The 22,196-nt window shown below is 45.9% G+C and overlaps 7 non-coding genes and 1 pseudogene across 7 annotated transcripts; all 8 read right to left on the minus strand.

Moving 5' to 3' along the window:
* Positions 1-1,686: 1,686 nt before the first annotated feature.
* Positions 1,687-1,877, minus strand: LOC130303433 (U2 spliceosomal RNA). Its single transcript, XR_008853503.1, has one exon. It is a non-coding gene; the product is annotated as a U2 spliceosomal RNA (small nuclear RNA).
* A 2,091-nt stretch (positions 1,878-3,968) lies between these two features.
* On the minus strand, positions 3,969-4,159 carry LOC130303434 (U2 spliceosomal RNA). Its single transcript, XR_008853504.1, has one exon. It is a non-coding gene; the product is annotated as a U2 spliceosomal RNA (small nuclear RNA).
* Positions 4,160-6,259: 2,100 nt separating this feature from the next.
* Positions 6,260-6,450, minus strand: LOC130303436 (U2 spliceosomal RNA). The gene has a single exon (XR_008853506.1). It is a non-coding gene; the product is annotated as a U2 spliceosomal RNA (small nuclear RNA).
* Positions 6,451-8,542: 2,092 nt separating this feature from the next.
* Positions 8,543-8,728, minus strand: LOC130303457 (U2 spliceosomal RNA). The gene has a single exon (XR_008853524.1). It is a non-coding gene; the product is annotated as a U2 spliceosomal RNA (small nuclear RNA).
* Positions 8,729-14,207: 5,479 nt separating this feature from the next.
* LOC130303469 (U2 spliceosomal RNA) lies at positions 14,208-14,337 on the minus strand (annotated as a pseudogene).
* A 2,086-nt stretch (positions 14,338-16,423) lies between these two features.
* Positions 16,424-16,614, minus strand: LOC130303437 (U2 spliceosomal RNA). Its single transcript, XR_008853507.1, has one exon. It is a non-coding gene; the product is annotated as a U2 spliceosomal RNA (small nuclear RNA).
* Positions 16,615-18,694: 2,080 nt separating this feature from the next.
* LOC130303424 (U2 spliceosomal RNA) lies at positions 18,695-18,885 on the minus strand. The gene has a single exon (XR_008853494.1). It is a non-coding gene; the product is annotated as a U2 spliceosomal RNA (small nuclear RNA).
* Positions 18,886-20,981: 2,096 nt separating this feature from the next.
* Positions 20,982-21,172, minus strand: LOC130303439 (U2 spliceosomal RNA). Its single transcript, XR_008853508.1, has one exon. It is a non-coding gene; the product is annotated as a U2 spliceosomal RNA (small nuclear RNA).
* Between the last annotated feature and the right edge of the window lie 1,024 nt (positions 21,173-22,196).

Raw genomic sequence — 22,196 nt, forward strand, 5'->3', positions numbered from 1 at the left:
CATTGGACTTACCTGTGTGGGTTAAACCCGGGTTATTTGACAACCTATGGCGGTGATGGTTCTGCTCAGGCAGAGCAGTGCTGATGCTCCTCATAAAGCTGTCGCTGCTGTGAAGGTTCTAGGTGACATCACAAATCCCTATGGTTACATACACAACAAAGCTGGGTTGTTGTTGTTTACACTCTGCAAGGCCTGTGGAAGTGAGTGACATCATAGCACTGTAGTTCTGAGGGTTCTAGATGGATGCAACAATCTCCTGTTGCTTCTATGAAGGCCATAATAGACGACATCACCAAACAGCTCCATAGTCACATACACAGCAAAGGAGAGATGTTGTTTACACCTAGTGATGTCAGTGGTATTGAGTGACATCACAGCACAGTGCTAAGGCTCCTGGGCCTGGACACAGCAGCGGCTGCAATATCTCAACGGAGAATACGTTTATATATATGTGTGTGTGTGCGCGTATATATATATATATATATATATATATATATATATATATATATATATTTCTCCGCCGAAATCACTTTTAAACCCATTTCCACCTTTTTTTCCCTTCTCTTCCTCTTACTTTTTTTTCACGTTTTTTTACGTTTTTCTCCTTTTCGCCTCTTTTCTGGGCGTATTATTCTTCTTTTTCTTCTTTTTTTTCGTCTAATGCATACCCCATCAGTGCAGCAATGCTTATTCAATACCGCCAGCAGATGGAGACACTGGGGGATAATTTTCTAAGGATTTATACTGATTTTTCCTGTCTGAATTTGTCGCACAGAAAGTTGCAGGCCAAATATGTGTGACATTTCTGCGACTTTAGCTTCTAGAGCATTTTTACAACATTATACATAGGTGCTGAATACATAAAAAGCGACTGTTCAGCGACAGACAAGTCGCATCGGCTGAAAGTAGGCCAGAATGTCAGTCCATGTTGGAGCAGGTTTAGATACAGTCTAAAGTATAGATCTCAAAGTCTGTGCACAGAATTTAGCAAGGGCCTCGCACCTTCTGATGCATCAGGTAGGTGCACAATAGCATAGCCTAACCCTCTGTACTTTGGTCTATATTGATGCGGGACATAGACAGCCAGCTGATGACCAATCCATTAGTGCAATGGATGGCTGGAAGCATTTGTCTTTGCCTTTGCAATACCACAGAAGCAATGCATGGTCAATGTACAGCAATGACACACCTGTGTGAACAGCCAGGAGACCCCCCCCCCCATGTTATGTTACATAGTTACATAGTTAGTACGGTCGAAAAAAGACATATGTCCATCAAGTTCAACCAGGGAATTAAGGGGTAGGGGTGTGGCGCGATATTGGGGAAGGGATGAGATTTTATATTTCTTCATAAGCATTAATCTTATTTTGTCAATTAGGAACATTCAGCACCCACCCGCTATCAAGGCAGCTGCCTATCATGTCATGCCCTACCTGCACAGGTGTGCTGGCTACTCAAATGATCCAATTAAGGAGGCCATTTAGTCAGCAGCAGCAGAAGTCCTGTGCCTGGACGCTCCAACAGCGGCCAGACACAAGCAGAAGCAGAAGCAGCAGAAGCAGCAGCAGCACCACCTTTTGTTTTTTGGCTGCTGCAGCAGCAGCAAGGCCCACAGGGCTGGCTAGCTGGCTAGCCAGCAAGCAGGTAGCAATGAAAGTAGGAATCTTTCTTTTTAACCCTGTAAGGGGGTGGTGCACTGTACCCGAAGATACTGCCATATCGGGTCAATGCATAGGGCGACGGAAGCAAGCTTCGAAATCGGCCCCCGTTCTCAAAAATCCATTTAATATATGGTCCCCAGATAGGGGACGTATCAGATATTAAACTGATAAGAACAGATACTACACTTGATCTTAGCCAAAAGGCCGAGAAGCGATAACCGTGAAAGGGGCGGGCCCAACAAGGTGCCCTTCATGGGCACTATCACTGCTTGCTGTCAGGGAGGCTGCCAGACAATTTTCCATGCACACTCTGGGCTGGGGGGCAGTCAACCACCAGTACACACAGCAGAACCTAAACCCATACCATTATTGCTAAGCAGCAAGACAGGGGCCCATTGCACTCCCACGGGGCCTTTTTAAATGCAATCCATAACCCGGATTTGCCAGGAACCCTTCTTACTCCTCCTACTTGCATGTGACACTGGGCTTAGGATCTGCATAGGAAACACACACACAAGCACACACCTACCTTTGTTGCCTGCAGATGCCTCCTTGGCTGTCCCCAAACGGTATCAAACCAACACCCACGGGAAGCTGTAAGCATAGAGGACATGCCTGCACCCCATTGGACTTACCTGTGTGGGTTAAACCCGGGTTATTTGACAACCTATGGCGGTGATGGTTCTGCTCAGGCAGAGCAGTGCTGATGCTCCTCATAAAGCTGTCGCTGCTGTGAAGGTTCTAGGTGACATCACAAATCCCTATGGTTACATACACAACAAAGCTGGGTTGTTGTTGTTTACACTCTGCAAGGCCTGTGGAAGTGAGTGACATCATAGCACTGTAGTTCTGAGGGTTCTAGATGGATGCAACAATCTCCTGTTGCTTCTATGAAGGCCATAATAGACGACATCACCAAACAGCTCCATAGTCACATACACAGCAAAGGAGAGATGTTGTTTACACCTAGTGATGTCAGTGGTATTGAGTGACATCACAGCACAGTGCTAAGGCTCCTGGGCCTGGACACAGCAGCGGCTGCAATATCTCAACGGAGAATACGTTTATATATATGTGTGTGTGTGCGCGTATATATATATATATATATATATATATATATATATATATATATTTCTCCGCCGAAATCACTTTTAAACCCATTTCCACCTTTTTTTCCCTTCTCTTCCTCTTACTTTTTTTTCACGTTTTTTTACGTTTTTCTCCTTTTCGCCTCTTTTCTGGGCGTATTATTCTTCTTTTTCTTCTTTTTTTTCGTCTAATGCATACCCCATCAGTGCAGCAATGCTTATTCAATACCGCCAGCAGATGGAGACACTGGGGGATAATTTTCTAAGGATTTATACTGATTTTTCCTGTCTGAATTTGTCGCACAGAAAGTTGCAGGCCAAATATGTGTGACATTTCTGCGACTTTAGCTTCTAGAGCATTTTTACAACATTATACATAGGTGCTGAATACATAAAAAGCGACTGTTCAGCGACAGACAAGTCGCATCGGCTGAAAGTAGGCCAGAATGTCAGTCCATGTTGGAGCAGGTTTAGATACAGTCTAAAGTATAGATCTCAAAGTCTGTGCACAGAATTTAGCAAGGGCCTCGCACCTTCTGATGCATCAGGTAGGTGCACAATAGCATAGCCTAACCCTCTGTACTTTGGTCTATATTGATGCGGGACATAGACAGCCAGCTGAGGACCAATCCATTAGTGCAATGGATGGCTGGAAGCATTTGTCTTTGCCTTTGCAATACCACAGAAGCAATGCATGGTCAATGTACAGCAATGACACACCTGTGTGAACAGCCAGGAGACCCCCCCCCCCCCCCATGTTATGTTACATAGTTACATAGTTAGTACGGTCGAAAAAAGACATATGTCCATCAAGTTCAACCAGGGAATTAAGGGGTAGGGGTGTGGCGCGATATTGGGGAAGGGATGAGATTTTATATTTCTTCATAAGCATTAATCTTATTTTGTCAATTAGGAACATTCAGCACCCACCCGCCTATCAAGGCAGCTGCCTATCATGTCATGCCCTACCTGCACAGGTGTGCTGGCTACTCAAATGATCCAATTAAGGAGGCCATTTAGTCAGCAGCAGCAGAAGTCCTGTGCCTGGACGCTCCAACAGCGGCCAGACACAAGCAGAAGCAGAAGCAGCAGAAGCAGCAGCAGCACCACCTTTTGTTTTTTGGCTGCAGCAGCAGCAAGGCCCACAGGGCTGGCTAGCTGGCTAGCCAGCAAGCAGGTAGCAATGAAAGTAGGAATCTTTCTTTTTAACCCTGTAAGGGGGTGGTGCACTGTACCCGAAGATACTGCCATATCGGGTCAATGCATAGGGCGACGGAAGCAAGCTTCGAAATCGGCCCCCGTTCTCAAAAATCCATTTAATATATGGTCCCCAGATAGGGGACGTATCAGATATTAAACTGATAAGAACAGATACTACACTTGATCTTAGCCAAAAGGCCGAGAAGCGATAACCGTGAAAGGGGCGGGCCCAACAAGGTGCCCTTCATGGGCACTATCACTGCTTGCTGTCAGGGAGGCTGCCAGACAATTTTCCATGCACACTCTGGGCTGGGGGGCAGTCAACCACCAGTACACACAGCAGAACCTAAACCCATACCATTATTGCTAAGCAGCAAGACAGGGGCCCATTGCACTCCCACGGGGCCTTTTTAAATGCAATCCATAACCCGGATTTGCCAGGAACCCTTCTTACTCCTCCTACTTGCATGTGACACTGGGCTTAGGATCTGCATAGGAAACACACACACAAGCACACACCTACCTTTGTTGCCTGCAGATGCCTCCTTGGCTGTCCCCAAACGGTATCAAACCAACACCCACGGGAAGCTGTAAGCATAGAGGACATGCCTGCACCCCATTGGACTTACCTGTGTGGGTTAAACCCGGGTTATTTGACAACCTATGGCGGTGATGGTTCTGCTCAGGCAGAGCAGTGCTGATGCTCCTCATAAAGCTGTCGCTGCTGTGAAGGTTCTAGGTGACATCACAAATCCCTATGGTTACATACACAACAAAGCTGGGTTGTTGTTGTTTACACTCTGCAAGGCCTGTGGAAGTGAGTGACATCATAGCACTGTAGTTCTGAGGGTTCTAGATGGATGCAACAATCTCCTGTTGCTTCTATGAAGGCCATAATAGACGACATCACCAAACAGCTCCATAGTCACATACACAGCAAAGGAGAGATGTTGTTTACACCTAGTGATGTCAGTGGTATTGAGTGACATCACAGCACAGTGCTAAGGCTCCTGGGCCTGGACACAGCAGCGGCTGCAATATCTCAACGGAGAATACGTTTATATATATGTGTGTGTGTGCGCGTATATATATATATATATATATATATATATATATATATATATATATATATATATTTCTCCGCCGAAATCACTTTTAAACCCATTTCCACCTTTTTTTCCCTTCTCTTCCTCTTACTTTTTTTTCACGTTTTTTTACGTTTTTCTCCTTTTCGCCTCTTTTCTGGGCGTATTATTCTTCTTTTTCTTCTTTTTTTTCGTCTAATGCATACCCCATCAGTGCAGCAATGCTTATTCAATACCGCCAGCAGATGGAGACACTGGGGGATAATTTTCTAAGGATTTATACTGATTTTTCCTGTCTGAATTTGTCGCACAGAAAGTTGCAGGCCAAATATGTGTGACATTTCTGCGACTTTAGCTTCTAGAGCATTTTTACAACATTATACATAGGTGCTGAATACATAAAAAGCGACTGTTCAGCGACAGACAAGTCGCATCGGCTGAAAGTAGGCCAGAATGTCAGTCCATGTTGGAGCAGGTTTAGATACAGTCTAAAGTATAGATCTCAAAGTCTGTGCACAGAATTTAGCAAGGGCCTCGCACCTTCTGATGCATCAGGTAGGTGCACAATAGCATAGCCTAACCCTCTGTACTTTGGTCTATATTGATGCGGGACATAGACAGCCAGCTGATGACCAATCCATTAGTGCAATGGATGGCTGGAAGCATTTGTCTTTGCCTTTGCAATACCACAGAAGCAATGCATGGTCAATGTACAGCAATGACACACCTGTGTGAACAGCCAGGAGACCCCCCCCCCCCCCCATGTTATGTTACATAGTTACATAGTTAGTACGGTCGAAAAAAGACATATGTCCATCAAGTTCAACCAGGGAATTAAGGGGTAGGGGTGTGGCGCGATATTGGGGAAGGGATGAGATTTTATATTTCTTCATAAGCATTAATCTTATTTTGTCAATTAGGAACATTCAGCACCCACCCGCTATCAAGGCAGCTGCCTATCATGTCATGCCCTACCTGCACAGGTGTGCTGGCTACTCAAATGATCCAATTAAGGAGGCCATTTAGTCAGCAGCAGCAGAAGTCCTGTGCCTGGACGCTCCAACAGCGGCCAGACACAAGCAGAAGCAGAAGCAGCAGAAGCAGCAGCAGCACCACCTTTTGTTTTTTGGCTGCAGCAGCAGCAAGGCCCACAGGGCTGGCTAGCTGGCTAGCCAGCAAGCAGGTAGCAATGAAAGTAGGAATCTTTCTTTTTAACCCTGTAAGGGGGTGGTGCACTGTACCCGAAGATACTGCCATATCGGGTCAATGCATAGGGCGACGGAAGCAAGCTTCGAAATCGGCCCCCGTTCTCAAAAATCCATTTAATATATGGTCCCCAGATAGGGGACGTATCAGATATTAAACTGATAAGAACAGATACTACACTTGATCTTAGCCAAAAGGCCGAGAAGCGATAACCGTGAAAGGGGCGGGCCCAACAAGGTGCCCTTCATGGGCACTATCACTGCTTGCTGTCAGGGAGGCTGCCAGACAATTTTCCATGCACACTCTGGGCTGGGGGGCAGTCAACCACCACCAGTACACACAGCAGAACCTAAACCCATACCATTATTGCTAAGCAGCAAGACAGGGGCCCATTGCACTCCCACGGGGCCTTTTTAAATGCAATCCATAACCCGGATTTGCCAGGAACCCTTCTTACTCCTCCTACTTGCATGTGACACTGGGCTTAGGATCTGCATAGGAAACACACACACAAGCACACACCTACCTTTGTTGCCTGCAGATGCCTCCTTGGCTGTCCCCAAACGGTATCAAACCAACACCCACGGGAAGCTGTAAGCATAGAGGACATGCCTGCACCCCATTGGACTTACCTGTGTGGGTTAAACCCGGGTTATTTGACAACCTATGGCGGTGATGGTTCTGCTCAGGCAGAGCAGTGCTGATGCTCCTCATAAAGCTGTCGCTGCTGTGAAGGTTCTAGGTGACATCACAAATCCCTATGGTTACATACACAACAAAGCTGGGTTGTTGTTGTTTACACTCTGCAAGGCCTGTGGAAGTGAGTGACATCATAGCACTGTAGTTCTGAGGGTTCTAGATGGATGCAACAATCTCCTGTTGCTTCTATGAAGGCCATAATAGACGACATCACCAAACAGCTCCATAGTCACATACACAGCAAAGGAGAGATGTTGTTTACACCTAGTGATGTCAGTGGTATTGAGTGACATCACAGCACAGTGCTAAGGCTCCTGGGCCTGGACACAGCAGCGGCTGCAATATCTCAACGGAGAATACGTTTATATATATGTGTGTGTGTGCGCGTATATATATATATATATATATATATATATATATATATATTTCTCCGCCGAAATCACTTTTAAACCCATTTCCACCTTTTTTTCCCTTCTCTTCCTCTTACTTTTTTTTCACGTTTTTTTACGTTTTTCTCCTTTTCGCCTCTTTTCTGGGCGTATTATTCTTCTTTTTCTTCTTTTTTTTCGTCTAATGCATACCCCATCAGTGCAGCAATGCTTATTCAATACCGCCAGCAGATGGAGACACTGGGGGATAATTTTCTAAGGATTTATACTGATTTTTCCTGTCTGAATTTGTCGCACAGAAAGTTGCAGGCCAAATATGTGTGACATTTCTGCGACTTTAGCTTCTAGAGCATTTTTACAACATTATACATAGGTGCTGAATACATAAAAAGCGACTGTTCAGCGGCAGACAAGTCGCATCGGCTGAAAGTAGGCCAGAATGTCAGTCCATGTTGGAGCAGGGTTTAGATACAGTCTAAAGTATAGATCTCAAAGTCTGTGCACAGAATTTAGCAAGGGCCCTCGCACCTTCTGATGCATCAGGTAGGGTGCACAATAGCATAGCCTAACCCTCTGTACTTTGGTCTATATTGATGCGGGACATAGACAGCCAGCTGATGACCAATCCATTAGTGCAATGGATGGCTGGAAGCATTTGTCTTTGCCTTTGCAATACCACAGAAGCAATGCATGGTCAATGTACAGCAATGACACACCCTGTGTGAACAGCCAGGAGACCCCCCCCCCCCCCATGTTATGTTACATAGTTACATAGTTAGTACGGTCGAAAAAAGACATATGTCCATCAAGTTCAACCAGGGAATTAAGGGGTAGGGGTGTGGCGCGATATTGGGGAAGGGATGAGATTTTATATTTCTTCATAAGCATTAATCTTATTTTGTCAATTAGGAACATTCAGCACCCACCCGCTATCAAGGCAGCTGCCTATCATGTCATGCCCTACCTGCACAGGTGTGCTGGCTACTCAAATGATCCAATTAAGGAGGCCATTTAGTCAGCAGCAGCAGAAGTCCTGTGCCTGGACGCTCCAACAGCGGCCAGACACAAGCAGAAGCAGAAGCAGCAGAAGCAGCAGCAGCACCACCTTTTGTTTTTTGGCTGCAGCAGCAGCAAGGCCCACAGGGCTGGCTAGCTGGCTAGCCAGCAAGCAGGTAGCAATGAAAGTAGGAATCTTTCTTTTTAACCCTGTAAGGGGGTGGTGCACTGTACCCGAAGATACTGCCATATCGGGTCAATGCATAGGGCGACGGAAGCAAGCTTCGAAATCGGCCCCCGTTCTCAAAAATCCATTTAATATATGGTCCCCAGATAGGGGACGTATCAGATATTAAACTGATAAGAACAGATAAGGTTTCAACAAAATTTTATTGAATAATTAAGAAACCATACAAAATTTAAAATGCAAAATAATAAAAGGTTCACAAAAGTTTTAAAATACAAATAATAAAACCAGTAATAAAAGGAGAAAAAATAAAAATGGCAGGATAAAACATTATACAAATATCATAAAAACTGATTATACTGTTATTTCGTTCCATAGAGGCAGACACCACATGGATGCTGCCTCGCTGGCCCCCAACTGTTTCTTGTCTCTTAGGTAATAGATGTACATCTCACTCAGGGCCAGCTTTATACAGTTTTTAACATCAATAAAATCATGTTTAAAAAGTAAGATGTTCCTAACTTTCCAGATGGCATTTTTAAAACAATTAATAATCATCCAGCAGATCATCTGCTGTTTAAAATTGGGGCAGTTAAAAAGACCGTAAAAGACACATTCGTGATTAAAATCTTTTAGGCCGCAGGCCCACTTCAAAAGTGGGCCTACCTTCCTCCAAAGCTCCCGTGCAAAAGGGCAGTTCCAAAATATGTGCAGCACCGTTTCGTCCACTCCGCAGCCATCTCTCGGGCACTTGGCTCTCGCCACCAGTCCTCGCCTGTGCTGGAACTCACGAGTAGGGAGGCACTGGTGGACGATTGCCCAGGCAAGATCCCTGTGTACATTCGCCAGAAACTTCCCGTACACGTTCCGCCATACCTTTTTGGATCTTGCCTGTGTGAAATTGGACACTGCCAGGGTAACCTCACTCCGCCTGAGGACCTTTGATACCTTTCTCTGGTCCCCCAGTATGTCAGGCTCCAAATCTTGGAGACCTAGGAGCCTGACTGTCTTTTCCAACACCACATAATGTTTTGGGGGACACAGAAGCACCGGAGCGTTCAGAGGGATGCGCAACCATCTTTTAAAAACCATGCCCGCAGCGTACCTTAAAAAGCAGCTAAAAATGCCATCGGATTTAATAATTTTAAAACAGAAACAGAAATACTTTATGTAAAAGAAAGTAAAAAGGTTAGGAACATCTTTCCCGCCATTATCTTTACTTTTGTACATAAAATCACGCTTTAATTTCTCCATTTTTGAACCCCATAAAAAGGTAAAAACAATTCTAGTTACTTTTTTAATGTATAAAATAGATGGAGGAAATACCATGGCAATGTATAGCATAATAGGGAGTAAAACCATCTTTATTATTAAAATCTTCCCCTCCATGGTAAGGTTTCTAAGATTCCACATTAAAATCTTCTTCTCCATCTTAGCTATAGCTGAATCCCAGTTAGGGCTCCCATCATTGACCTGGTTAAAAACAATACCTAAAACTTTAATTTGATCCTGTTGCATTGTGACTCCTGGGGTGATGGATGAATCCCAGGAGCCAATATAAAAACAGTCACATTTATCTGTGTTTAGCTTAAAACCAGAGACCTCGCAGAAATAGCTGGTGTTCCTCAATGCCCCCCTCATGGATGGAGAGTCCGGGCACAGTATGGTGACATCATCCATGTACCCCAACACCTTTAGATGGGTCCCTCCTCCACCAGGTATCGGTACGCCTCTTACTACCCAGTCTTTTCTGAGGAGGGCCATCAGTGGTTCGATTGCGCAAATAAAAAGGAGTGGGGACAGGGGGCAGCCCTGTTTGACACCTGATAAAAGAGGAACACCGCTGGTTAAAAAGCCATTAACAGAGACTTGACTAAAACAGGATCGGTATAAAAGCATGATTCGGCTTAAAATCGTTTCAGGCACTGCCATCTTTTTAAGAACTAAAAACAGGTATTCATGGGAGACCCTATCAAAGGCTTTTTCAAAGTCTAAGGATAAAATTGCTACAGTTTGATTTCTATCCTTAAAATACCATAAAACATCTCTTAAAATATTTAGGGATTCAGCTATAGACCTTCCAGGTACCCCACAAACCTGATTTGGGTGAATTAATTTATGAATAAAAGGTTTAAAACGGACAGCTAATAACTTGGCTAAAACTTTATAATCGACATTTAAAAGTGTGATGGGGCGCCAATTTTTTAGCATATCCTTTTCACCTTTTTTAAAAAGTAATGATACAATCCCCCTCCTCCAGGAAGGGGGAAGTTCATTAACAATAAAAGTTTCTTTATACAATAAAACCATATCATCCTTTAAAATATCCCAAAAAGCTAAATAAAATTCGATGGGTAAACCATCTTCCCCAGGGGCCTTCCCACTAGAAAAACTTTTAAAAACAAATAAAAGTTCAACTAAGTTAAGATCACGGGATAAAACCTCCTGGTCTAAAACATCTAGCTTAAAATCAAGGGAATTAAGAACATGTTCTAAAAAGGATGGATTAAGATCTTTCTTATTAAAAAGAAGCTGGTAGAAGTTAAAAACTGCATCTAACATGCCTTTTGGAGTGGATTCACCCTCAAGGTTTTGGATGATATCCCTCCTATTCATCACTTTTTTAAAAAAGAAACGGGAACATTTCTCGCCCTCCTCCAGGTGCTGCACATGTGAGTTAAAAATGATTTGTTTCCCTTTCTTTTCTATGGCATGTTTTATTTCAGTTTTAAGGTTTAAAATATCATTTTCTACATCCATACCAGCTTCTTTCAATTTAAAAAGTACATTTAAACGCATGTTAAGAACATAAAACCACTGTTTTTCCATTTTTGCCTTCTTCTTACCTGCTTTGATAAAAAAAAATCTGATTTTAGATTTGGTGCCCTCCCACCAGTGCAGCATAGGCTCGTGGGGTTTTCTTTGTGATTGCCAGCACTGGTACGTCCGCACAAACTCCTCTTTTATCTCAGGGTCCTCTAGGAGTGTGGTGTTTAATCTCCAGAGGCCCCTTTTTGCTTTTTGCTCCCCCTCTAGCTCCAGGCCCACCAAGAGGAGCTTATGATCAGAGAAGATATTCTGCTCGAGCGTGCATTTCAGGGGTTTAAAAGCTCTAGAGGAAAAAATAAAATCGATTCTGGAGCTCACTCTTCCATTGGACCATGTGGCGCCCGGGTCCTCCGGCAAGAGATCCTTCCAGCAATCTTTCAAATTAAAATCATCAATAAAATTTTTAAGCAGGTAAGAAGTGCGGTCTTTACGATTAATATCCCCACCCTGCCGGTGTTCCCCATCACGTATGCAGTTAAAATCACCTCCCACCAGCAGGGGAGAAGACCCAACACAAAACAGTGGTAAAATTTCAAATAGTTCTGCCCGATCCTGTTTATCAGGAGGGGCATACACATTTAAAACACGAATTAAAAGTCCATTAAAATATAGATGAATTAAAAGAGCTCTGCCAGGCACAATCTCAGTTACTGTATGAATAGAAAAGGACTGGCCTCGGCAGAGCAGCCCAACACCCACAGAACGACAGTCATTTGCACCGGACCATATGGATGGGCCCAGCTTCCAGTCTTCTTTTAAGTCTTTATAGTCCATTTTACTAGGGATTCCACATTCTTGTAGCAGGCAAAGGTCAAAGTCACATGTCTCTAGATAAGAAAATAAAGCAGCCCTGCGATCAGGGCTCTTTAAGGACCTCACATTGAGTGAGGCAATTTTTACAGGGATAGGCATAGTTTATGGAGAGTCAGTGCTTGGAGAATCAAAGTCAATAATAAGCTGCGTACCGTCATCCCCCGCCTGCGGGGTCATCAGCTCCTTGATGTTCTGAGGGTCGGAGCTTGAGATCGATGATGCCCCGACCCTGAGCTCGCTCTCGTCCGAACTACGGCACGCCGCTTTCCTTTGAATGTCTTCCTCTTCTTCTTCTCTTTGTCTTTTAAATGTCACACTGCTGTCCATATCCTCTGTGTTGCTCTCACTCGATGTAATCTCTGGCCCCCGGCTGATGGATCTGCGTCTTCTTTCATCATTTGACGACTGGAACTGCTGCACAGGGGCCTGTGAGGCCTCTTTTCCGGAACCTTTGCCGCTACCTTGGGAAGTTTTCATCGCTTGTTCCCCAGCAAGCGTTGCTGAGGACTGTTGCTCCAACTTCCCCATCGATCGACGATGGCCAGTTTTACCCACCGGGTCCACTGCTGGCGGGGCAGCAAACCCTGGTTTGGCGCCACTTGTCTTCTTGGCCCTGTCCTGTATAGGCGGAGTAACAGGACCGGGCTCAGACCTGGCCACCTGGCTCCCCTTCCGGCGGGCTTTCACCGGGGCCTCTTCGTCCGGAGCAGGGCGACCCTGGGCCAAGCCAGTACCTGGCTTATGCTGCAATTTTGGGTCCACCTTTGCCCCCACCGAGGCCCGTCGGCTGCCACCCGCCACAGGTGAGCCCCCTTCAGAAGTTTCGGCGGGCTCTTGAGCCAGGTAGGAAGTCGATCGACGTCTTTCAATTTCCCGGGCAGTAAACTCGATTACCCGCCCGGGCTTCGTGGAATCCCCATGGCCTCCCCCTAGCACTACCACCGGTGGGCCCCCCGATGGAGCACCAGAGGTCTTGGGCCTGGACCCATCAGTACCTGCCATCTGGGGTTTGGGCATCTTAAAAAAGGACGTCTTTTGTCCTGTCCCCTCTTTGGGTGGGCCCAGCCTTGACCCACCCATCGTAGTTTTTGCTTTATGGGGACAGGAATTAAAATCGTGATTTTCCTCTCCGCAGAGGTTGCACCTTATCGTATGGCTACATCTTGAGGCTATGTGACCTTCTTGGCCACACCTATTGCAGCGAATCACACGCTCCGCGCCGCAGGTCTCCTGGGTGTGGCCAAACCTCAAGCAATTTCGGCAATACATAGGCATTTGAGGATAGAACAGGAAGCCCCGAACTCTCCCGATGGCAAAATTTGGGGGCGGATGGCAAAGACCCCCAATACCACCGGGATCCTTACGGAGCTTGACCCAGAACTTCCTCTTGCCGTTCCAGAACCGCACGGAGTTCAAGATTTTGTTTGCGAATCGCACCTCTTCGCAGTATCGCCGAAGAAAAGTGGCTATATCCTCCGTGGTCACATGAGGGCTGTGCATAGCCACCACCAACGGTATATGTTCCTCACCATAGAGGAACTGGAACGAAAGACCGTCGAGTCGATCGTCCCTCTGGTCCGCACCAGACAAGGTTGCATAGATGTTATCGCAACACGCCGTGGCCGTGAAGGTGACGGTATACAGGCCACGGCTTTCCTGGTCATTTAGACACAGGATGTCCTCCCTATTGAGGTGGAAGTAGTCAAGAAGAATCACCTCCGCAATGAAGCGGAGGTTCTTCAACTGACGATGGCTCTCCGACACCTCTATGCGGATGGTATTTCGCATCGACATTTCCCCAGAGGGGAAAGCCCAGGAGAACGGCATCTTCCACACCCAGGGACTAAGCCCCTTCCCCAATAGCAGCAGGGGCTCGGAATCCCGCTATAAAAGCGGAACCCTTACCCAAGGCAGAGGTCGGGGGTACCCTAGGTGCTTCCGAAGCTACAGGTAACGCTCAACGTACCAAAAATGCCTTCTGAGACACAAGGTCCCAGAGACAGGGGGATCGCAACCCGTTGTCCGTGGACTAAGCCCGCTCCCCAATAGCAGCAAGGGGGTGAAGTCCCTCCGTAAGGAGAGACAATCCCCCAAGGCCGAGAAGCGGGGTACCACAGACACCTTCCGACCAGACCAAGTGAGCAGATACTACACTTGATCTTAGCCAAAAGGCCGAGAAGCGATAACCGTGAAAGGGGCGGGCCCAACAAGGTGCCCTTCATGGGCACTATCACTGCTTGCTGTCAGGGAGGCTGCCAGACAATTTTCCATGCACACTCTGGGCTGGGGGGCAGTCAACCACCAGTACACACAGCAGAACCTAAACCCATACCATTATTGCTAAGCAGCAAGACAGGGGCCCATTGCACTCCCACGGGGCCTTTTTAAATGCAATCCATAACCCGGATTTGCCAGGAACCCTTCTTACTCCTCCTACTTGCATGTGACACTGGGCTTAGGATCTGCATAGGAAACACACACACAAGCACACACCTACCTTTGTTGCCTGCAGATGCCTCCTTGGCTGTCCCCAAACGGTATCAAACCAACACCCACGGGAAGCTGTAAGCATAGAGGACATGCCTGCACCCCATTGGACTTACCTGTGTGGGTTAAACCCGGGTTATTTGACAACCTATGGCGGTGATGGTTCTGCTCAGGCAGAGCAGTGCTGATGCTCCTCATAAAGCTGTCGCTGCTGTGAAGGTTCTAGGTGACATCACAAATCCCTATGGTTACATACACAACAAAGCTGGGTTGTTGTTGTTTACACTCTGCAAGGCCTGTGGAAGTGAGTGACATCATAGCACTGTAGTTCTGAGGGTTCTAGATGGATGCAACAATCTCCTGTTGCTTCTATGAAGGCCATAATAGACGACATCACCAAACAGCTCCATAGTCACATACACAGCAAAGGAGAGATGTTGTTTACACCTAGTGATGTCAGTGGTATTGAGTGACATCACAGCACAGTGCTAAGGCTCCTGGGCCTGGACACAGCAGCGGCTGCAATATCTCAACGGAGAATACGTTTATATATATGTGTGTGTGTGCGCGTATATATATATATATATATATATATATATATATATATATATTTCTCCGCCGAAATCACTTTTAAACCCATTTCCACCTTTTTTTCCCTTCTCTTCCTCTTACTTTTTTTTCACGTTTTTTTACGTTTTTCTCCTTTTCGCCTCTTTTCTGGGCGTATTATTCTTCTTTTTCTTCTTTTTTTTCGTCTAATGCATACCCCATCAGTGCAGCAATGCTTATTCAATACCGCCAGCAGATGGAGACACTGGGGGATAATTTTCTAAGGATTTATACTGATTGTTCCTGTCTGAATTTGTCGCACACAAAGTTGCAGGCCAAATATGTGTGACATTTCTGCGACTTTAGCTTCTAGAGCATTTTTACAACATTATACATAGGTGCTGAATACATAAAAAGCGACTGTTCAGCGACAGACAAGTCGCATCGGCTGAAAGTAGGCCAGAATGTCAGTCCATGTTGGAGCAGGTTTAGATACAGTCTAAAGTATAGATCTCAAAGTCTGTGCACAGAATTTAGCAAGGGCCTCGCACCTTCTGATGCATCAGGTAGGTGCACAATAGCATAGCCTAACCCTCTGTACTTTGGTCTATATTGATGCGGGACATAGACAGCCAGCTGATGACCAATCCATTAGTGCAATGGATGGCTGGAAGCATTTGTCTTTGCCTTTGCAATACCACAGAAGCAATGCATGGTCAATGTACAGCAATGACACACCTGTGTGAACAGCCAGGAGACCCCCCCCCCCCCATGTTATGTTACATAGTTACATAGTTAGTACGGTCGAAAAAAGACATATGTCCATCAAGTTCAACCAGGGAATTAAGGGGTAGGGGTGTGGCGCGATATTGGGGAAGGGATGAGATTTTATATTTCTTCATAAGCATTAATCTTATTTTGTCAATTAGGAACATTCAGCACCCACCCGCTATCAAGGCAGCTGCCTATCATGTCATGCCCTACCTGCACAGGTGTGCTGGCTACTCAAATGATCCAATTAAGGAGGCCATTTAGTCAGCAGCAGCAGAAGTCCTGTGCCTGGACGCTCCAACAGCGGCCAGACACAAGCAGAAGCAGAAGCAGCAGAAGCAGCAGCAGCACCACCTTTTGTTTTTTGGCTGCAGCAGCAGCAAGGCCCACAGGGCTGGCTAGCTGGCTAGCCAGCAAGCAGGTAGCAATGAAAGTAGGAATCTTTCTTTTTAACCCTGTAAGGGGGTGGTGCACTGTACCCGAAGATACTGCCATATCGGGTCAATGCATAGGGCGACGGAAGCAAGCTTCGAAATCGGCCCCCGTTCTCAAAAATCCATTTAATATATGGTCCCCAGATAGGGGACGTATCAGATATTAAACTGATAAGAACAGATACTACACTTGATCTTAGCCAAAAGGCCGAGAAGCGATAACCGTGAAAGGGGCGGGCCCAACAAGGTGCCCTTCATGGGCACTATCACTGCTTGCTGTCAGGGAGGCTGCCAGACAATTTTCCATGCACACTCTGGGCTGGGGGCAGTCAACCACCAGTACACACAGCAGAACCTAAACCCATACCATTATTGCTAAGCAGCAAGACAGGGGCCCATTGCACTCCCACGGGGCCTTTTTAAATGCAATCCATAACCCGGATTTGCCAGGAACCCTTCTTACTCCTCCTACTTGCATGTGACACTGGGCTTAGGATCTGCATAGGAAACACACACACAAGCACACACCTACCTTTGTTGCCTGCAGATGCCTCCTTGGCTGTCCCCAAACGGTATCAAACCAACACCCACGGGAAGCTGTAAGCATAGAGGACATGCCTGCACCCCATTGGACTTACCTGTGTGGGTTAAACCCGGGTTATTTGACAACCTATGGCGGTGATGGTTCTGCTCAGGCAGAGCAGTGCTGATGCTCCTCATAAAGCTGTCGCTGCTGTGAAGGTTCTAGGTGACATCACAAATCCCTATGGTTACATACACAACAAAGCTGGGTTGTTGTTGTTTACACTCTGCAAGGCCTGTGGAAGTGAGTGACATCATAGCACTGTAGTTCTGAGGGTTCTAGATGGATGCAACAATCTCCTGTTGCTTCTATGAAGGCCATAATAGACGACATCACCAAACAGCTCCATAGTCACATACACAGCAAAGGAGAGATGTTGTTTACACTTAGTGATATCAGTGGTATTGAGTGACATCACAGCACAGTGCTAAGGCTCCTGGGCCTGGACACAGCAGCGGCTGCAATATCTCAACGGAGAATACGTTTATATATATGTGTGTGTGCGCGTATATATATATATATATATATATATATATATATATATTTCTCCGCCGAAATCACTTTTAAACCCATTTCCACCTTTTTTTCCCTTCTCTTCCTCTTACTTTTTTTTTCACGTTTTTTTACGTTTTTCTCCTTTTCGCCTCTTTTCTGGGCATATTATTCTTCTTTTTCTTCTTTTTTTTCGTCTAATGCATACCCCATCAGTGCAGCAATGCTTATTCAATACCGCCAGCAGATGGAGACACTGGGGGATAATTTTCTAAGGATTTATACTGATTTTTCCTGTCTGAATTTGTCGCACAGAAAGTTGCAGGCCAAATATGTGTGACATTTCTGCGACTTTAGCTTCTAGAGCATTTTTACAACATTATACATAGGTGCTGAATACATAAAAAGCGACTGTTCAGCGGCAGACAAGTCGCATCGGCTGAAAGTAGGCCAGAATGTCAGTCCATGTTGGAGCAGGTTTAGATACAGTCTAAAGTATAGATCTCAAAGTCTGTGCACAGAATTTAGCAAGGGCCTCGCACCTTCTGATGCATCAGGTAGGTGCACAATAGCATAGCCTAACCCTCTGTACTTTGGTCTATATTGATGCGGGACATAGACAGCCAGCTGATGACCAATCCATTAGTGCAATGGATGGCTGGAAGCATTTGTCTTTGCCTTTGCAATACCACAGAAGCAATGCATGGTCAATGTACAGCAATGACACACCTGTGTGAACAGCCAGGAGACCCCCCCCCCCCCATGTTATGTTACATAGTTACATAGTTAGTACGGTCGAAAAAAGACATATGTCCATCAAGTTCAACCAGGGAATTAAGGGGTAGGGGTGTGGCGCGATATTGGGGAAGGGATGAGATTTTATATTTCTTCATAAGCATTAATCTTATTTTGTCAATTAGGAACATTCAGCACCCACCCGCTATCAAGGCAGCTGCCTATCATGTCATGCCCTACCTGCACAGGTGTGCTGGCTACTCAAATGATCCAATTAAGGAGGCCATTTAGTCAGCAGCAGCAGAAGTCCTGTGCCTGGACGCTCCAACAGCGGCCAGACACAAGCAGAAGCAGAAGCAGCAGAAGCAGCAGCAGCACCACCTTTTGTTTTTTGGCTGCAGCAGCAGCAAGGCCCACAGGGCTGGCTAGCTGGCTAGCCAGCAAGCAGGTAGCAATGAAAGTAGGAATCTTTCTTTTTAACCCTGTAAGGGGGTGGTGCACTGTACCCGAAGATACTGCCATATCGGGTCAATGCATAGGGCGACGGAAGCAAGCTTCGAAATCGGCCCCCTTTCTCAAAAATCCATTTAATATATGGTCCCCAGATAGGGGACGTATCAGATATTAAACTGATAAGAACAGATACTACACTTGATCTTAGCCAAAAGGCCGAGAAGCGATAACCGTGAAAGGGGCGGGCCCAACAAGGTGCCCTTCATGGGCACTATCACTGCTTGCTGTCAGGGAGGCTGCCAGACAATTTTCCATGCACACTCTGGGCTGGGGGGCAGTCAACCACCAGTACACACAGCAGAACCTAAACCCATACCATTATTGCTAAGCAGCAAGACAGGGGCCCATTGCACTCCCACGGGGCCTTTTTAAATGCAATCCATAACCCGGATTTGCCAGGAACCCTTCTTACTCCTCCTACTTGCATGTGACACTGGGCTTAGGATCTGCATAGGAAACACACACACAAGCACACACCTACCTTTGTTGCCTGCAGATGCCTCCTTGGCTGTCCCCAAACGGTATCAAACCAACACCCACGGGAAGCTGTAAGCATAGAGGACATGCCTGCACCCCATTGGACTTACCTGTGTGGGTTAAACCCGGGTTATTTGACAACCTATGGCGGTGATGGTTCTGCTCAGGCAGAGCAGTGCTGATGCTCCTCATAAAGCTGTCGCTGCTGTGAAGGTTCTAGGTGACATCACAAATCCCTATGGTTACATACACAACAAAGCTGGGTTGTTGTTGTTTACACTCTGCAAGGCCTGTGGAAGTGAGTGACATCATAGCACTGTAGTTCTGAGGGTTCTAGATGGATGCAACAATCTCCTGTTGCTTCTATGAAGGCCATAATAGACGACATCACCAAACAGCTCCATAGTCACATACACAGCAAAGGAGAGATGTTGTTTACACCTAGTGATGTCAGTGGTATTGAGTGACATCACAGCACAGTGCTAAGGCTCCTGGGCCTGGACACAGCAGCGGCTGCAATATCTCAACGGAGAATACGTTTATATATATGTGTGTGTGTGCGCGTATATATATATATATATATATATATATATATATATATATATATATATTTCTCCGCCGAAATCACTTTTAAACCCATTTCCACCTTTTTTTCCCTTCTCTTCCTCTTACTTTTTTTTCACGTTTTTTTACGTTTTTCTCCTTTTCGCCTCTTTTCTGGGCGTATTATTCTTCTTTTTCTTCTTTTTTTTCGTCTAATGCATACCCCATCAGTGCAGCAATGCTTATTCAATACCGCCAGCAGATGGAGACACTGGGGGATAATTTTCTAAGGATTTATACTGATTTTTCCTGTCTGAATTTGTCGCACAGAAAGTTGCAGGCCAAATATGTGTGACATTTCTGCGACTTTAGCTTCTAGAGCATTTTTACAACATTATACATAGGTGCTGAATACATAAAAAGCGACTGTTCAGCGACAGACAAGTCGCATCGGCTGAAAGTAGGCCAGAATGTCAGTCCATGTTGGAGCAGGTTTAGATACAGTCTAAAGTATAGATCTCAAAGTCTGTGCACAGAATTTAGCAAGGGCCTCGCACCTTCTGATGCATCAGGTAGGTGCACAATAGCATAGCCTAACCCTCTGTACTTTGGTCTATATTGATGCGGGACATAGACAGCCAGCTGATGACCAATCCATTAGTGCAATGGATGGCTGGAAGCATTTGTCTTTGCCTTTGCAATACCACAGAAGCAATGCATGGTCAATGTACAGCAATGACACACCTGTGTGAACAGCCAGGAGACCCCCCCCCCCCCCATGTTATGTTACATAGTTACATAGTTAGTACGGTCGAAAAAAGACATATGTCCATCAAGTTCAACCAGGGAATTAAGGGGTAGGGGTGTGGCGCGATATTGGGGAAGGGATGAGATTTTATATTTCTTCATAAGCATTAATCTTATTTTGTCAATTAGGAACATTCAGCACCCACCCGCTATCAAGGCAGCTGCCTATCATGTCATGCCCTACCTGCACAGGTGTGCTGGCTACTCAAATGATCCAATTAAGGAGGCCATTTAGTCAGCAGCAGCAGAAGTCCTGTGCCTGGACGCTCCAACAGCGGCCAGACACAAGCAGAAGCAGAAGCAGCAGAAGCAGCAGCAGCAGCACCACCTTTTGTTTTTTGGCTGCAGCAGCAGCAAGGCCCACAGGGCTGGCTAGCTGGCTAGCCAGCAAGCAGGTAGCAATGAAAGTAGGAATCTTTCTTTTTAACCCTGTAAGGGGGTGGTGCACTGTACCCGAAGATACTGCCATATCGGGTCAATGCATAGGGCGACGGAAGCAAGCTTCGAAATCGGCCCCCGTTCTCAAAAATCCATTTAATATATGGTCCCCAGATAGGGGACGTATCAGATATTAAACTGATAAGAACAGATACTACACTTGATCTTAGCCAAAAGGCCGAGAAGCGATAACCGTGAAAGGGGCGGGCCCAACAAGGTGCCCTTCATGGGCACTATCACTGCTTGCTGTCAGGGAGGCTGCCAGACAATTTTCCATGCACACTCTGGGCTGGGGGGCAGTCAACCACCAGTACACACAGCAGAACCTAAACCCATACCATTATTGCTAAGCAGCAAGACAGGGGCCCATTGCACTCCCACGGGGCCTTTTTAAATGCAATCCATAACCCGGATTTGCCAGGAACCCTTCTTACTCCTCCTACTTGCATGTGACACTGGGCTTAGGATCTGCATAGGAAACACACACACAAGCACACACCTACCTTTGTTGCCTGCAGATGCCTCCTTGGCTGTCCCCAAACGGTATCAAACCAACACCCACGGGAAGCTGTAAGCATAGAGGACATGCCTGCACCCCATTGGACTTACCTGTGTGGGTTAAACCCGGGTTATTTGACAACCTATGGCGGTGATGGTTCTGCTCAGGCAGAGCAGTGCTGATGCTCCTCATAAAGCTGTCGCTGCTGTGAAGGTTCTAGGTGACATCACAAATCCCTATGGTTACATACACAACAAAGCTGGGTTGTTGTTGTTTACACTCTGCAAGGCCTGTGGAAGTGAGTGACATCATAGCACTGTAGTTCTGAGGGTTCTAGATGGATGCAACAATCTCCTGTTGCTTCTATGAAGGCCATAATAGACGACATCACCAAACAGCTCCATAGTCACATACACAGCAAAGGAGAGATGTTGTTTACACCTAGTGATGTCAGTGGTATTGAGTGACATCACAGCACAGTGCTAAGGCTCCTGGGCCTGGACACAGCAGCGGCTGCAATATCTCAACGGAGAATACGTTTATATATATGTGTGTGTGTGCGCGTATATATATATATATATATATATATATATATATATATATATATATATATTTCTCCGCCGAAATCACTTTTAAACCCATTTCCACCTTTTTTTCCCTTCTCTTCCTCTTACTTTTTTTTCACGTTTTTTTACGTTTTTCTCCTTTTCGCCTC

The sequence above is a fragment of the Hyla sarda genome, unplaced genomic scaffold (assembly GCF_029499605.1).
Source record: "Hyla sarda isolate aHylSar1 unplaced genomic scaffold, aHylSar1.hap1 scaffold_1228, whole genome shotgun sequence".
NCBI classification, from domain to species: domain Eukaryota; kingdom Metazoa; phylum Chordata; class Amphibia; order Anura; family Hylidae; genus Hyla; species Hyla sarda.